Source organism: Crocuta crocuta, unplaced genomic scaffold, assembly GCF_008692635.1.
Source record: "Crocuta crocuta isolate KB4526 unplaced genomic scaffold, BGI_CrCroc_1.0 scaffold176, whole genome shotgun sequence".
Lineage (NCBI taxonomy): Eukaryota > Metazoa > Chordata > Mammalia > Carnivora > Hyaenidae > Crocuta > Crocuta crocuta.
In genome coordinates, this window is record NW_027531905.1 from 2,181,533 (window position 1) to 2,195,966 (window position 14,434).

Sequence of the window (14,434 nt, forward strand, 5' to 3'; positions counted from 1 at the left end):
AGCCAGCCCCTGCTGGGAGCACCCCCAAACCCCCGCAGCCGAGCCGTGGCTCGCGCTTTCAGGGGACCCGGCCCCCACGACACCCGAAAAAAAGGACACCGTGGGGAAGTTTCGGGGCTCCCCGTTGTGTCCTACAAAGGGAAGTGAGGACTGTGGCTGAATTGTGCGTGCCGCTGTTTTCTTTGTGTGTTTACGTGTGGGAGGGGGATCCGGGAGGGGCGAGGTTTGTTTTGGTTGCGGGTGGGGTTGGTTTTTTGGGGGGGCAGGGCGGTGCAGAGTTTGTTCTGGTAACGAGACCTAGTAGATTTCTTTGTTGTTATTTTCTCCCGTCTAACCTTGGGTAACTACAGACAACTGCGAAGACAAGGAATTAGTGATTAGAGCAACACGGATCCTGTGTGAGGCAGTTTTACCCCAGCAGTACTCCCGCCCCCACGCCTCAGGTTGTCCTGAGCAAGATTAAAAAAAAAAAAAAACCAAAAACTTTTTTCTTCCTTTTAATGTAATTAACTAAAATGTGAATTTGACCTTGTCATTTAAAGTACACTGAAAGCACCTGTTTTTGAACTGGAGTGTGCAAGACTTGAAAAGCCTTTTAATAATGTATGTCGCAAAACCGAACACGTTTTTGTAGTTGCTCAAGCTAAATTCAATTAAAGTCTGGGAGTTTGTTTCTGTAGGAGTTGGAGAAAAGCCTCAGGGCATTTAAAATATTTATATAATGATTTGGGAAAGGGGGAAATCGCCCCCTTGGTCCTAAAGGTATGCCTGGCTCAATGTTTGGTGACTGTTCACTGCGTTCTTACGTTGACCTTGAAGAAGCTAGCACGTTGAGAATTGGGCCTTTCTTGGAGATTTTATACGGGGGTTGGGGAGGGAGCCGCCCCGGGGGAATGGCTGAGTAAAAGGCTAGCTGTCCCTGCTAGCTTCTTCTTCCTAGTTCGTGTGAACTGGGGTTGACCTTCTGGTTACCCCTCTTAAATTTTCTTTTCAAGCCAACCTTTTTTTTTTTTTTTTGGTATGTGGCCCCAGGCATAGCTCAGAAATTATGCTGGTTTGACACATGGATGCTTCTTTGGTATTTGGGGTTTGCCTGCAGTCTAGACATCCGATAAGCAGCACCATATCTGCTGCTTCTTTCCTGATTTCTCCTGCATTTGGTTCGTGTTTAAGGGTTAGAATCTAAAAGTGGTCATAACCAAAAAATAATATCCTTAGATGCCACACCCAGACCAAAAGTCTGTACAGATTGTGCTTTTCATTGTTTTGTTATTAAATAGACCTGTTTCTCCCAAGTTTTGGTTGACCAAAGTACAAGTGCTTAACGGTAACCCTTAATACTATAGTAACAGTACATCTCTGAAGTGGATAGAAAGAATGTGTCAAGAAAATGAAAACCTTTGTTGCTTTCCCTTTGGGTAGTTATTTCTCTGTATGATTATTTAAAATACATAAGAGATGTTTTGTAAGTACACTAAGATTCTTTCCTTTGTTTTTCTTAGCATTTTATACCTGGGATGCAACTAGAATTTAAATATCGTAGGAAATTTCAAGTACAATAGAGCTTAATAGTTTTTGTTTTAATATCACATGATATGTGCAACGGAGATTTGGTTTATCAAGGTGAATGAGTTGAGAGTGGGAAAGACCCAACAGACAAGGGCTACTGTTTTCCTTTCTGCATTACTTTTTGCAGGAGTTCCGGAGATGAAAAGTTCAGTAGGTAGTGTATTCAAGAACCTTGGTGGGCCTCAAGACTGCAGTAGCTCAGTTTTCTTAACTGTGGAACCTGGATGGTCAGTTTTTTCTCAGAGTTGTAACAAGGCCCTAGAAAACGCTGGCTCATGGGGCTCAGACTCCAGCAGATTTATGTCAGAAAAGCAACCTGATAATGATTTTCCATGGAAAATCAGTTTTTCATTGGTGAAAGCTTAAGCTTAATTTGAAATCTAAACCAACTTCATAAGCTGTTATGAGGACAAGTTAATTTACCATGCCAACACATAGTAGGTTGCTTCAAAAATAATGATTTTGTTTTTTCTTCCTTACTGGTGCTGGGAATATAATTGGCTGAGAAAGAAGGGAACACATTCGTTAAGGTACTAGGTTAGTTCGGAAGCCTTGGGTTAAAATGCCTAGGCTTCAAGGCTGTGCTCATGTTAAATAAGTCATTTTGTGGTCCTGTTTACTCATCTGCAAAATAGCAATAATAATACCTACTTCATAAGGTTGTAAATAATTAAGCAAGTAATGTGCTTGGTAAATACTGGCTGTTCTCACAACTTTGGGAATAGATATTTTACAGGAGACAAAACTGAGGCCTTGGCCCAGTAACATTGCTGGAGGAAATATTCAGTAAATGTTGAGTGGAAAGAATGAGTATCTTTGGCCCTCTTCCCCACCTTCAGAAACTGGTTCTGGGAAGACATTATTCTGATTCAACCATTTTACAACAAAAACTGTTGTGGAAATCAAGAAGATGCCATTTTCTGTTTTCCTGATTTTCTTGCTCACAAGAGACCTGGATTTCCCATTCTTAATTTTGACTCTGGGAGGGTATAAATTGAAAATATTTCATTGTCTTTTGGCTCTTCAGTTTCTCTTTTAATTGAGTATGTAGCTAAGATTTTCTGTATTATGGAAGTGATCTGGAAATGCATCTAGTCCGAGAGAAGGCAGTTTGTTTTCAAGGGAGGTTTTCTTTTAGCACCAGAAGTACAAAAGTTGCATTTAATCTAAAATAGTGTATTTCTAGCTTTGTATTGAGTTGTTTCCACCTATTATAAATTTGATTTGTCTTAATGTTATTTTAATTTGGTTCATGTTAATGTATGGTGAGTTTAAATAGCTCTCATTTCGAGATTCATTTTGTCCCTAATCTTTTCCTTCTCACATGCCTGCTTCAAATAAGCAATAAGTATTTTTCTACTAATTGTTGTGAAAGCATTGAGTTATTTATTATTAATCTTCTCTAATTAAAGTAATTCACTTGGTTTACATTTCCTGTAAAGCTTTGAACCTCCCAAGTTTTTTTCCTACAAAAGTCTCTAGACTAATTGTTAAAGAAAAATGACTCCTTTAAAAATACCAGTTTTTAAATACATCTCTTTATTGTGGACACCATTTTCCATTCTGTGCCTTTAAATATACCATTCAGATCTGCTTTGCCTATCCCACTCTTCAGGTATTAACAAATTCTGCCAGTATCTGTATACCACGTACAGTCAGCACCTGGTTGTAATATAAGACTTAGTTCCTGCCCGGCAACAGTTTACCATTGAGTAGAGGAGATAATATAGCAAACAAGTATGTAAAAGTCCTGTGTTAGGTTCTATAATTATAGATATAGACAGATTTTCTTAAAAATTCTTAATTTCCTGAGTTAAGGGGATAGGGGAGAAACCATCTCAGACAGATAACAACCTGAGTAGAGATGTGGCTAGTTAATAAAGTTGGTTTGACACTCCTGGAATATCAGGATTCTAAGTTCAGAGCAGCTGGTAGGCAGGGCCAGATCCTGAAAATCAGCTTTGCATTTCTTGCCAAGAAGTTTAGATAATTATCCTGAAGCCCATGTTGATACTTTGGAAGAGATGATTGGGCTTTCGGAGGGTACCCCTTGTTTGAAGGTTCTGAGGAAGTCAGTTATGAGCTTCCAGCACCGTGATGAAGGACAAATAGGCGGCAGCGACAGAAGGGACATGGACCAGAGAAGTGAAGGAAGAAGCAGCAGAATCTTTAAGGACTTCATAATGGACATGTTGAGGGTCATGCAGAAGATGAGAAGGGAGAGAGCCCAGTTGACTTTCAGGTTTTTTGTGTGACTGTATACATGATAACCAAGATTGGGTGAACACTGGAGGAACATGTTTGGAAGAGAAGATTATGTAATTAATTTAGAGTGTTTAAAGGTTAGGACTTGGCAGTCCTTGTGTTGGTGCTTTACAGATACTATTCAAAAGAGTTGGGATTTATCCTTAGTTTATAGATGAGGAAATTGAAGGGTTAGACAGCTTAAGGAGATTGTCTGAGGTTTGGGTTAGATTAGGTATGTCTGACTATACCCCCTTTCTTAACATTTTTCTCAAGTTTGGAAAAGAGAAGAGCTTCCCAGAAAGAATATGGCCCAATTTCATGATGTTAAAATCTCCCTGAAAAGACCTAAGTTTCTCTTTTCCTGCAAACCTGGGCTTAAAAGAAAGCCTTTAGAAATCAGGATTCTACCCTCAGTTTAATTTGCTGGAAATATCCTAAGATAGATAGAGNACAGAATCCCATGCAGGCCCCTTGCTGTCAGTGAAGATCCCATGAACTGTGAAATCATCACCTGAGCCGAAATCAAAAGTTGGACACCTAACTGACTAAGCCTCCCAGGTGCCCTGAGTTTATAATATCTATTATGTGTAAGTCCTATAAGTTAAAGGAAGTCAGTGGTATTCAGACACTGGTATTTTCATACTCTTGGTTCACGGCATCCCTGGAAAGTAGAAGTGAGATTTTACCCTAATATTGCAGCGGGGCAAATAAAATTAGAAGTGACTTCCTTGTCAGTTGTAACGACAAAAGCAGAATTAGACTCCAGCTTGACTCATTATAGTGCCTTTTTCACCAGACTCACAGTAGTGCCTTTTTCACCAGACTCAACAGTAGTCACATTTCTTAACTGATAATCTTCTCTTAGATGATTAAGCAAATAAAAACTATCCCCAACCTTTACAGTTTTTTCATCCACTGGAATCACTCTTAATCTCGAATTGGCATACCCAGTGTTTGCTCACACTATCAAAATGGGAGGACCTAGTATTTTTTTTTACAGTGTTTGAAACTCAGAGACCTGGATTTGTGATTTTTATTTTTAACCTATGCTATTTCAGTTGAAGACTTTGAGTTTGACCTCTTTCTTGTAGAATGAGTTCTAGGTTCTTCTGCTAAGTGTGGATTTCATAGGCAGCCATAATAAATACTTTACCATATAATTGCTCAGAGATCTGGTGCATTTTTGGAGAAGCCATTGGCAAACAGGTGGGGTCCACCACCCTTTTCAGTGTACCTCCAGGCAAGTTAAAATTTGTCCCTTTAAAGTGAGTAAAGTAAATTCAGAACTTTTGATCCTGGGATGTGGACCGGTATCTGGAAGCAGGTAAGAGGAAATGATCATGTTCAATTGCTCCATGACTTTCCTTAAATGTTGATGACACAGATCCATTGTTAGGGCACACTGCAACCGAGTGGCCTAGCAGCAGGAGAACACAAAACATACTTAGTCCTATTTGACTCTTTATATGACGTGTTGCTCCAGTTACATTTGTTAGTGTTTACTGGATCCTGTACTCAATGGGTGATTAAAGATAGCATACCACTAACTAAAAATGGTGTTGTGGGTGGCATTCACAATTACAGCAACTAAAGGCTGCTCATAATTTTGATCACAGGTGGTTTTTCATGTTTGTATCTCTTCCTTTCCCATCATCTTGTCATTTAAAGTTTAGCTCTAGGGGCGCCTGGGTGGCTGGGTTGGTTGGGTGCCCGACTTCAAATCTCACGGTTCGTGAGTTCAGGCCCCGCATCGGCCTCTGTGCTGACAGCTCAGATCCTGGAGCCTGCTTTGGATTCTGTGTCTCCCTCTCTCTGCCCCTCCCCTGCTCATGTTCTGTCTCTCTTTCTCTTAAAAATAAATAAACATTAAAAAAAAAGTTCAGCTCTAAAGAAATGCCATCTCCTTCACTTCAAAGTTGTCTTTGGTTGCTTGGTTCCTTTTGTCTTTGTTCACTGCTGCTTCCTTCCCACTTTACAAATCTTTTGCTTGTCTCTTTGCAGTTTCCTTCCCATTCTACTCTATGTCTCTTCTATACTCTCTGCTGTGTTTCCCACTGTGTATCTCTCCATCTGTATGTCTTTGAGGAAGTTTGTTTAAGCTCTCTGAGCTCTTTCAGCTACTACCTCTTTTATTAAGTCAAGGTGTGCGATGATCAAGTAAGTTTTGGGGGCGTGGTGCTAGAAAGGAGTAAAGTGAAAGTAATCTTCATTCTTGCTTCCCTCCAGGCAACTACTAGTTATTTGTTTTAAAAAACCTATTTTGAAAAGCCAGTTTATATATTTAAGTTCCCATTTTAAAAATCCACTAGGGGATTGTACTGTATAGCTGTTACTCAACTTGCTTACTATTACAGACAAGGTATCTTGGATAGTTTCCACACTGCACATGTTACATATCTATTGAATTCTTTTTATTTTTAATTGTTTAAAATGTTTATTTTTGAGAGAGAGAGCACGCACACGAGTGCGATCACAAGTCGGGGAGGGAGAAAGAGGAAGAGCCTAGTGTGGGGTTTGAACTCACAAACTGCAAGATGACCTGAGCTGAAGTTGAACTGAGCCACCCAGGTGCCCCTCTTGGATTCTTTTTAAGAGCTGAAATGGTATTCTGTAGTATAAATACGTAATAATTTAACCAGTCTTAGAATACATTGACATATGTGGTGCTTTGGTGGCTCGGTCGGTTGAGCGTCCGACTTTGGCTTAGGTTACGATTTCGTGGTTCGAGCCCCACGTCGGGCTTTGTGTTGACAGCTAGCTTGGAGCCTGGAGCCTGCTTTGGACTCTGTCTCTCCCTCTCTCGTTGACCCTCCCCTGCTCGTGCTGTCTTTCTCTTTCTCTCTCATTCTCAGAAATAAATAAAACAGGGGTGCCTGGGTGGCTTAGTCGGTTAAGCGTCCGACTTTCGCTTAGGTCATGATCTCACGGTACGTGGGTTCAAGCCCCGCGTCGGGCTCTGTGCTGACTGCCAGCTCAGAGCCTGGAGCCTGTTTCAGTCTGTGAATCCCTCTCTCTCTGACCCTCCCCTGCTCACGCTGTCTCTCTCTCTCTCCTAGAAATAAATAAAACATTAAAAAAAATTAAAAAAAAAAGAAATAAATAAAACATTAAAAAAAAAGAATCCATTGACATTTAGGATGCTTCTGGTATCTTGTGTATGTTTTTTTTTAAAGGTCTGTGTCAGTGTTTTGGGTGTGTTTGTTTATTTTTGTTGGTTTTTGTTTTGTGTTTTTAAGAAAAAGTGATAATTAGAAGCTGTAGGATTTTGGTCTACTGAAAACAAACACTTCATGAATACTTTCTGGGAAATTGCATTGTTATGTTTATCAGAATTTCAGTTCCCAAAGTGTATAGAGAAGTTGTAACATTAACTATAAAGTTGATTTTTCACCAGTGGCATATTTCTTTCTTTCTTAGTTTTTCTCTGTCCATTCCATGCAGTGGCATTTTGAGTTTTGAAAGGTATTTTTGAAAATAAGAAAACTGTTCTATCCTGAAAGGAAGCTAAAAGTGAAATTGGGGAAGTTACTATATTTAGGAGGAACTATCGGTGTCCTTCAACCTGTACGAAAACGGTGAGCCTATTAGATGTTGTATTTATCATAATAAAACAAATCTGTTTTCCTAGATATTAAATTATCAACCATGAAAGATTTGAAAGATAATACTCTGCAGAAGTAAATTCTTCATCTCCCTGTCTCCAATTCCATATTTAAAAGGGTACTAAAACCTTTAAAATTTGCTTTTTACTATTCTTCATACAGTTTCCTTTTTAAAAAATTTTTTATTTAAGTAATCTCTACACCCAGCATGGGGCTTGAACTCCTGACCCTATGATCAAGAGTTGTACACTCTTCTGACTGAGCCAGCCAGGTGCCCCTCATGATACTGTTTCCTGATGAAGAATTTAGAATTGTTACAAGATCATCTTTAAACTTAGAATTAATATCACAAAAGTTTTCTTAAATATCATACCTTCAGTATTAGCTATTGCTGTGAAGGTCCCTTTTCTTTCCCATTTATATTATATTGCATTTAGTAAACTTACCTTATGTATGTTGGATTAAGTGTAAAATATATCCTCCCTGCTCTTTGGTTTCATAATCTCATTAGATTAGATTAGAATTGGTCCTTTTGATGGACTACTGGCTGGCTCAGTAAATGGTAAGAGCATGAGTTCAAGCTCCCATGTAGGGCCTACAGATTATAAATAAATAAAGACTAGAACTGCTTTTTTTTTTCAGAGTTCCCCCACACTTTTTTTTTTTTTAAAAAATTTCTTTAATGTTTTATTTATTTCTGAGAGAGAGGGAGAGTGTGAGCAGGGGAGGGTCAGAAAGAGAGGGAGACACAGAATCCGAAGCAGGCTCCGGGCTTTGAGCTAGCTGTCAGCAGAGCCCGACACGGGGCTCGAACCCATGAACCACGAGATTATGACCTGAGCCGAAGTCGGACGCTTAACCGACTGAGCCACCCTGGCGTCCCCGCTTTCCTTCTTTTAACGCTAAGGTTGCATTCCCCATCCTTTCATTAATTTGATCATTAGATTTACATGAAATGTTCAGCGTTAAAGTGGAAAAACCCCAACATATTATTCAGATGTTTAGAATTAATTATTCTATTTTCAAAAATTCACTTTTTCTGGTCTATGTTATGCCCATACAGTTACAGTTATTTCTCTTCTAGTTTTGGCTGACTGAACTATTTAAATCTTTTTAACTTTGGAAGATTGAGTTAATTTGGACAGAACAGTAATTTTAGCTGGATGATTTGTGTTTGTTGCAGTTTTTTTTTTTTTTTTAAATATTGAGAGAGTGTGTGTGCGCACGAGCAGGAGAGGGGCAGAAAGAGAGAATCCAAAGCAGGCTCTGCACTGTCAGCACAGAGCCCCATGATGTGGGACTTAAACCCACAAACCATGAGATCATGATCTGAGCCGAAATCAGGAGTCGAATGCTTACCTGATTGAGCCACCCAGGCACTCCTGACTGTTAATAGTTTTCTTTTTTAATTTATTTCTGAAAAAGAGAGAGATTGACAGTGTGAGCAGGGAAGGGTCAGAGAGAGGGGGAGACACAGAATCCGAAACAGCCTCCAGGCTCTGAGCTAGCTGTCAGCACAGAGCCTGACGTGGGGCTCAAACCCACAAACCGCGAGATCATGCCCTGAGCCGAAGTTGGACTCCCAACCAACTGAGCCACCCAGGCCCCCCTGTTAATAGTTTTCTAAAAATTTGTGACTGTTTGGCTGATAGCAGCCAAAGAAATAATGTTAATGAAAGTGCCTTGTAAAACATGAAATGCTGTATAAGCAACTTTTTGAAAAAACAAATTAGAAAAATTTTTAAATGTTTTATTTATTTCTGAGAGAGAGAGACAGCGTGAACATGGGAGGGTCAGAGAGAAGGGAGTCACAGAATCTGAAGCAGGCTCCAGGCTCTGAGCTGGCTGTCCATACAGAGGCCCCCGTGGGCTCAAACCCACGAACCCATGAGATCATGACCTGAGCTGAAGTCTGACGCTTAACTGACTGAGCCTCCCAGGCGCCCTAAAAAACAACTTTTTAAAAGCGTTGAATCAATACATTTATTGAGTACCCACTAAGTGACTGGCATTTTTCTAGATGCTGTGGTTGCAAAGATATGTAAAGACAGGAGAATTCCTAACCTAGTCTATTTTCATTCTTTTTTTTTTTTAAGGTTATTCATTAATTTTGAGAGAAACAGACAGCATGAGTAGGAGAGGGACAGAGAGAGAGGGTAGAATCCCAAGCAGGCTCTGAACTATCAGTACAGAGCCTGATTTGGGGCTCGAACTCATGAACCCATGAGATCATGACCTGAGTTGAAACCAAGAGTCAGACACCTAGCTGAACTACCCAGGTGCCCTAGTCTGTTTTCTTTTCTTTTCACTTTTGTTTTTAAAGATTTATTTTTGTTTCTAATATAACTTATTGACAAATTGGCTTACATACAGCACCCTCATCCCAGCAAGTGCCCTCCTCAGTGCCCATCACCCATTTTCTCCTCTCCCCCAGCCTCCCATCCAGCCTCTGTTCTCTGTATTTAAGAGTCTCTTGTGGTTTGCCTGCCTCCCTCTCTGTTTATAATTATTTTTTTTCCCTTCTCTGCCCCCATGGACTTATGTTAAGTGTCTCAAGATCCACATATGAGTGAAAACTTAGATCTGTCCTCTGACTGACTTATTTCACTCCTCATAATACCTTCCATTTCCATCCATGTTGCTGCAAATGGCATGATTTCATTCTTTCTCATTGCCAAGTAGTATTCCGTTGTATATGTAAACCACATTTTTTTTTTTTTTATCCATTCATCAGTTGCTGGACATTTAGGCTCTTTCTGTAATTTGTCTATTGTTGAAAGTGCTCCTACAAACATTGTGGGGGGATACATGTGCCCCTTTGCATCACCACTCCTGTATTCTTTGGGTAAATTCCTAGTAGTGCTATTGCTGGGTCGTAGGGTAGTTCTATTTTAATTTTTTGAGGAATCTCCACACTTTTCCAGAGCAGCTGCAGCAGTTTGCATTCCCACCAACAGTACAAGAGGGTTCCCACTTCTCCACATCATCCTTGCTGGTTAAAGATTTTTCTTTAATGTTTGTTTATTTTTCAGAGAGACAGACTGAGAGTGAGTAGGGGAGGGGCAGAGAGAGGGAGACACAGAATCTGAAGCAGGCTCCAGGCTCTGAGCTGTCAGCACAGAGCCCAGTGTGGGGCTCAAACCCATGAACTGTGAGATCATGACCTGAGCCAAAGTTGGCCGCTCAACCAACTGAGCCACCCAGGCGCCCTGGTCTTTTTTTTTTTTACTGTTTAATTTTTTGAGACACACATACACACACACACAATCACACACACACACACACACACACACACACACACACACAATCTGAAATAGGCTCCAGGCTGAAGTGTCAGCCCAGAGCCCTATGTGGGGCTTGAACTCACAAACCGTGAGATCATGACCTGAGCTGAAGTTAGACACTTAACCGACTGAGCCACCCAGGCGTCTCTATTTTCATTTCTAAAAACAAGCTTATTGAGAGATCATTTACATAATGTAAAACTCACTTTTAATGTGTACAGTTCAGTGGTTTATAGTATATTTATGGAGTTTTACATCCATCACCATTATCTAATTTTAGAAGACAAATGGCAGTTTTTAATAATAATTTTATGTCTTTACTGATTTTTGGCTCTATCTCAAAGCTTAATTTTCCCACATGCGTAAGAGCGAGATTGTATGTGTCCACTCTCTTCTGTAATTATCAGTTAGGAAGCAGATGGTAATAGCCTCCTTTTATTAAAACTGTGCTGATTTATGTGACGCCTGTGAGAATAGATGCAAAAGTCACAAATAACAGTTTACAGCGTCATTTGAACAAGTAAATTGTTCTGGAGGAATCATTTAATATTGCACATATGTGGGACTAGGAAAGAAGTATTCTGAAGAACCATCAGGTTTGTTGAAATAACAGAAATCCCAAGTTTAAAATCAAGTTGTGTCATGCCTATTTACCACCTTCCCAATATAAAAAGTAAGTTGGGGGCTGCCTGGGTGGCTCATTTGGTTAAGTGTCTGATTATTGGTTTTGGCTCAGGTCATGATCTCACAGTTCGGGAGTTGGAGCCCCACATCAGGCTCTTCTGACAGCGCCGAGCCTGTTTGGGATTCTCATTCTTCCTCTCTCTCTACCCCTCCCTGCTCATGCTCGCTGTCTTTCAAAAATAAACATTGAAGGGGCGCCTGGGTGGCTCAGTCGGTTAAGCGTCCAACTTTGGCTCAGGTCATGATCTCACAGTTCGTGGGTTTGAGCCCCGCGTCGGGCTCTGTGCTGACAGCTAGCTTAGAGCCTGGAGCCTGTTTCAGATTCTGTGTCTCCCTCTCTTTCTGACCCTCCCTTGCTCACGCTGCCCCTCTTTCTCTCAGAAATAACTAAAACATTAAAAAAAATTTCTTTAAACATTAAAAAATAATAAAAATCAGTTGGTTTCAGAGTCATTTTTGTGTTCTTAGTTTTCCTCTGGAGATTAGGTAGGTTTTGTTTTTTGTTTTTTGCTTTTTTTGTTTTTTGTTTTTTTTTTTGTTTTTAACATGTGGGTCTGTAGATCTGTGAAAATATTTTCATTAGTCTCTGGGCTCCACAAAGCTCAAAATGGTTAAACACTAACCACTGCTTAACTGGGTTGCTGTAAACAAAGCCCAAAATAAAACCCTTGTGTATTTGCTGCAGATTCCCAGGTGCCTCTCAAGTGCAGGAATAAGTTCAGAAAAGGTTTAATACGTTTATTAAGTAATCATCTATTAAAAGGTTCATATTGCTACTTGTGTGTTGCATCAGGGCAAGTGCTTTGCACCTTACTGCATTTAGCACTGCTTGGAAGAGCATGGACCCTAGGATTTAGACCATTTTTGGATGTTTAAGCTGAATTTTATTAGGATGAGCATAAAGTCACAGAGCTGCATAAAGGATTATCAGAAGAAATCAGGCTCTTTTATTTTCCCTGATATCTAAAGGTGAATATTACTCAATCTGAAGAATGGGCTGTCTTGCGGGGACTGTTGGGTAAGTTTTGTGAAGATCCCTACCTTCATACATATTGAAGGGGCGCCTGGGTGGCTCAGTTGGTTAAGCGTCGCCTCAGCTCATGATCACATGGTTTGGGAGTTTGAGCCCTGCGCATAGAAGTGCGTAGATGGTGTGCAGCCAACTTGCGATTCTTGCTCTCCTTCCTTCTCTGCCCTTCTCCTTCCCCCAAAATAAATAAACTAAAAAAATAAATAATAAAAAGAAAGTATTAAAGTAAATTAAAAAACCATAATGAAGACTTGATTCACAATAGTGCTTATAAAAAGGAAAGCCTCAGTATTTTACTATAATCCTAGCCTTTCTTTTTTTTTTTTAAAGGGAAAAAAAACTTTCCTTTTTTTTAAATGAATGTTTTTTATTTCTCTCTGAGAGAGACAGCATGGGGGGGGGGGTCAGAGAGAGAGGGAGACACAGAATCCAAAACAGGCTCCAGGCTCTGAGCTAGCTGTCAGCACAGAGCCCAACACGGGGCTCGAACCCACGAACCGTGAGATCATGACCTGAGCCAAAGTCGGACACTTAATGCTGAGCCACGCAGGCCCCCCCAACCCTAGCATTTCTTAGGGTTACGATTAACCCTAGTGTAATAACTGGTACAGACTGGTTTCATGGTCAAATCCAGCCTCAGTGAAAGTATTTCCTACCCAAATGCTGTGTGTGTGGGGGGTTTTTTTTTTTAATACTGTACGGTTTTGATGGCATCTTTTATTTGTGGAGAGGATAGGCGATTGTGAGGGGAGAGATAGGAATCTATCTGTTATAATAGAATTTGGTCTGTGTATTAATGGAATGAACTGGCCTTTCTTGCTGTACTTCCTTTGCCTTTGTTGAGGAGGGAGGCTGAAGTTTCCTAGAGTCATTGATGAAGCTGGCGACTGTAAGAGGAAGTGTGGACTTTTGACCTTCTTGATGGTAATGGATTTAGGGGAGTTTGGGGAGCCCCCCACGTTAGTGTGAGGACTGGAAAGAGTTATGGAATATTTTGGCCTCAACCGGAATATACAAATTGAAGCAATAACTTCTACTTTCCGAACACTTCCATTTTTAAAAAATTTGTATTATCCTGTCACTTGACATTTTTTCCCAAAGCAACATATAACCATTTTCATTTATCATTTGAGTTTGTTTGTTTGAAAAAAAAAAAAACTGTCTCATTTCACAGACTTTCCCACACCTTTTCGTATTATATAGAGTATCTTCGTTATTTTTTTTCCTCCCCCCCCCGCAAAAAAATCAAGTTCCTGAGCACTCCATTGAGCAAAAATAATCAACTAAGAATATTTTATTGTTTTAACAGTTACTAAATTGAAGAAACTGTTGATTTACACTTAATTTTTGAAATGCATCAGTGGTCTTCTGCCCCGCCCATCTCCCTCTTTGCCCGCTTCTCAACAAAAACATTAAAGCACACTTGATAAACAATAGCCCTTGTTTAAAATGAAAGCTTCAGTGTTTAGCTAATTGTTTGCTAAGAAAATATTTTCTTAAAAACAAATCAAAAGTCCTTGTCTGTATTTCAAAATCCCTCCATCTCAGAAACACACACAGCCTGGATATTAGATTATTTCTCTAAGTTGCTTTCATAAATACTTTCTCTGGTATACTAACTAGAATTGAGGTAGAAAGGGATCAGACAAGAGATCACCCAGAAACATACTAAAGTTTTTGTTTATGTATTTCTAAAAACTAAAAGTTTTTATTTCAGTATATTTCTAAAAGAACTTTAGAAGGACATGTTCTATGGCTATAACTCCTAAAACTATAGGCACCAATCTAATTGGTATTAATAACTTTTTCTTATTGATGCAGTATGTGATGGTTTTATGATGACTTGTAGTTGGACCCTTACATACACTTGTCCATTGGAGCTTAGTTTCTATATTCACTGGTTTTTTTTTTTTATTCCTTCTCTTAGTCCAGGTGTTCTGGTGAAAATCACCCTTGTGTGTATATATATATATAGGTTTTTTGTTTTTTTTTTTTTTTTTTTTTTTTTGTTTTGTGGT

At 39.7% G+C, this 14,434-nt stretch overlaps 1 protein-coding gene across 4 annotated transcripts in view; it reads left to right on the forward strand.

Annotated features, from left to right (window-relative positions):
- Positions 1-14,434, forward strand: part of LOC144240263 (SIN3-HDAC complex-associated factor) — a 32,549-nt gene that overhangs the window by 1,966 nt on the left and 16,149 nt on the right. The window lies entirely within an intron of this gene.